This window comes from Arachis ipaensis, chromosome B2 (assembly GCF_059453495.1).
Source record: "Arachis ipaensis isolate K30076 ecotype BB chromosome B2, ASM5945349v1, whole genome shotgun sequence".
Taxonomy (NCBI): Eukaryota; Viridiplantae; Streptophyta; class Magnoliopsida; order Fabales; family Fabaceae; genus Arachis; species Arachis ipaensis.
Genome location: NC_142437.1, coordinates 51,715,402 through 51,718,666, shown reverse-complemented (window position 1 = coordinate 51,718,666; position 3,265 = coordinate 51,715,402). Strand labels below are relative to the sequence as shown.

The 3,265-nt window shown below is 33.3% G+C and overlaps 1 non-coding gene across 1 annotated transcript; it reads left to right on the top strand.

Moving 5' to 3' along the window:
• Positions 1–390: 390 nt before the first annotated feature.
• Positions 391–498, top strand: LOC148573971 (small nucleolar RNA R71). The gene has a single exon (XR_015906194.1). It is a non-coding gene; the product is annotated as a small nucleolar RNA R71 (small nucleolar RNA).
• The last annotated feature ends 2,767 nt before the right edge of the window (positions 499–3,265 follow it).

Sequence of the window (3,265 nt, the reverse complement as noted above, 5' to 3'; positions counted from 1 at the left end):
CACCCATGTAATTCACCTCTGCTATTGCAGGGTTCTCAGGATTATAAGCTTCTTCCTCAGAAGATGCCTCTTGAGTACTGTTGGATGCAGCTTGCATTCCATTCAGACTCTGAGAAATCATATTAACTTGCTGAGTCAATATTTTATTCTGAGCCAATATGGCATTCAGAGTATCAATTTCAAGAACTCCCTTCTTCTGAGGCGTCCCATTATTCAAGGAATTTCTCTCAGAAGATACATGAATTGATTATTTGCAACCATGTCAATAAATTCTTGAGCTTCTGCAGGCGTTTTCTTTAGGTGGATGGATCCACCTGCAGAATGGTCCAGTGACATCTTTGATAACTCAGACAGACCATCATAGAATATATCCAGGATGGTCCATTCTGAAAGCATGTCAGAAGGACACTTTTTGGTCAGTTCCTTGTATCTCTTCCAAGCTTCATAGAGGAATTCTCATTCTTTCTGTCTGAAGGTTTGAACATCCACTCTAAGCTTGCTAAGCTTTTGAGGAGGAAAGAACTTGGCTAAGAAAGCCGTGACCAGCTTATCCCAAGAGTTCAGGCTATCTTTGGGTTGAGAGTCCAACCACACTCTAGCTCTGTCTCTTACAGCAAACGGGAAAAGCAAAAGCCTGTAGACCTCGGGATCAACCCCATTGGTCTTAACAGTATCACAGATCTGCAAGAATTCAGTCAAGAACTGAAGAGGATCTTCAGATGGAAGTCCATGAAACTTGCAGTTCTGTTGCATCAGAGAAACTAATTGAGGTTTAAGCTCAAAGTTGTTTGCTCCAATGGCAGGAATTGAGATGCTTCTTCCATGTAAATTGGAATTAGGTGCAGTGAAGTCACCAAGCATCTTCCTTGTATTATTGTTGTTAGGTGCGTCTGCCATCTCCTTTTCTTGTTCGAAAATTTCAGTAAGGTTGTCTCTGGATTGTTGTAATTTAGCTTCTCTTAGTTTTCTCTTCAGAGTCCTTTTAGGTTCTGGATTCGCTTCAACAAGAATGCCCTTTTTCTTGTTCCTGCTCATATGAAAGAGAAGAGAACAAGAAAAGAAGAGAAATCCTCTATGTTACGGTAAAGAGGTTCCTTATTGTTAGTAGTAGAAGAAAGGGAATTAGAGTGAAGAAGAGATGAGGAAAAACTCGAACACAGAGAGGGAGGTGGTGTTCGAATTTTTTGAGTGAAAGTGAAGTGTTAGTAGATGAATAAATAAATAGAAGGAGATGAGAGGTGAGAGAATTTCGAAAATTAATTAAAATAAAAATTAAATTTAAAGTTAAATTTCGAAAATTAAAGTTTGAAATTAAGTTAAAAATTAAAATTTAAAACAATTAGTTAATTAAAAAGGAATTTTGAAAAAAAGAGGGAGGAATTTTCGAAAATTAAAGGTAGAAAGTTAGTTGGGCAGTTTTGGAAAAGATTTTAAATTTGATTTCGAAAAAGATATGATTGAAATTGAAAAAGATATGATTGAAAATTATTTTGAAAAAGGTTTGAAAAAGAAATTTAAAAAGATTTGATTTTGAAAATTAAAGTTGATTACTTGACTAACAAGAAACAAAAAGATTTGATTTTAAAATTTAAAGATTGAACCTTTCTTATTAGGCAAGTAACAAACTTTACATTTTTGAATCAATCACATTAATTGTTAGTAATATTTTCGAAAATTATGAGATAGAATTAAGAAAAAGATTTTTGAAAAATATTTTTATAATTTTCGAAAATAAATAAGAAAAAATGAAAAAGATTTGATTTTTGAAAAAGATAGGATTTTCAAATTGAAAATTTGATTTGACTCATAAGAAACAACTAGATTTAAAATTTTTTTTGAAAAAGTCAATCCAAATTTTCGAAATTTTAAGAGAGAAAAATGGAAAGATATTTTTTTATTTTTAAATTTTTAATGAAGAAAGAGAAAAACACCAAAAAGACTCAAAACATGAAAATTATGAATCAAAACACATAATGCATGCAAGAACACTATAAATGTCAAGATGAACACCAAGAACACTTTGAAGATCAAGATGAACATCAAGACTTATTTTTGAAAATTTTTAAGAAAAGATAAACATGCAAGACACCAAACTTAGAAATTCTCAATGCTTAAACATTAACAAATTGAAAATGCATATGAAAAACTAGAAAAGACACAAAACAAGAAAATATGAAGATCAAACAAGAAGACTGGCCAAGAACAACTTGAAGATCATGAAGAACATATGATGAATTTTCGAAAATTCTTGAGAAAAAAGAAAAACATGCAAGATACCAAACTTAAAAATTGACTCTAGACTCAAACAAGAAACACAAAAAATATTTTTGATTTTATGAATTTGTAATTTTTTTTGAATTTTCGAAAATTAATTTTGTAAAAATGAAAAAAAGGAAACAGAAGAACTTTTTTTTTTTGTATTTTTTTTCGAAAATAAGAAGTAAAAAAAAGCTTAAAAATAAAATAAAATAAAATTACCTAATCTGAGCAACAAGATGAACCGTTAGTTGTCCAAACTCGAACAATTCCCGGCAATGGTGCCAAAAACTTGGTGTTGTTGCTGGATCAAACTTGGCACTGGTGCTATCGGAAATAAATGCGAAATAAATCCTTGGCAACGGCGCTAAAAACTTGGTGCGCGAAATTGTGATCATTCCATTCCTTGGTAACGACGCTAAAAACTCAATATGCACGTTCATGACCTTATATCTGTTTCACAACTTCGTACAACTAACCAGCAAGTACACTAGGTCGTCCAAGTAATAAACCTTACGTGAGTAAGGGTCGATCCCACGAAGATTGTCGGCTTGAAGTAAGCTATGGTCACCTTGTAAATCTCAGTCAGGTGGATTAAATTGTATTAAGAAATTATAGTGGATGAAAATAAATAAAATATAAAATAGGATAGTGGTACTTATGTAATTCATTGGTGAGAATTTTAGATAAGCGTATAGAGATGCTTTCATTCCTCTAATCTCTGCTTTCCTGCTGTCTTCATCCAATCAATCCTACTCCTTTCCATGGCAAGCTTTATGTAGGGCATCAACGTTGTCAATGGCTACATCCCATCCTCCTGTGAAAATGGTCCAATACGCTGTCACTGCATGGCTAATCATCTGTCGGTTCTCGATTATACTGGAATAGGATTTACTATCCTTTTGCGTCTGTCACTACGCCCAACACTCGCTAGTTTGAAGCTCGTCACAGCCATCCCTTCCCAGATCCTACTCGGAATACCACAGACAAGGTTTAGACTTTCTGGATC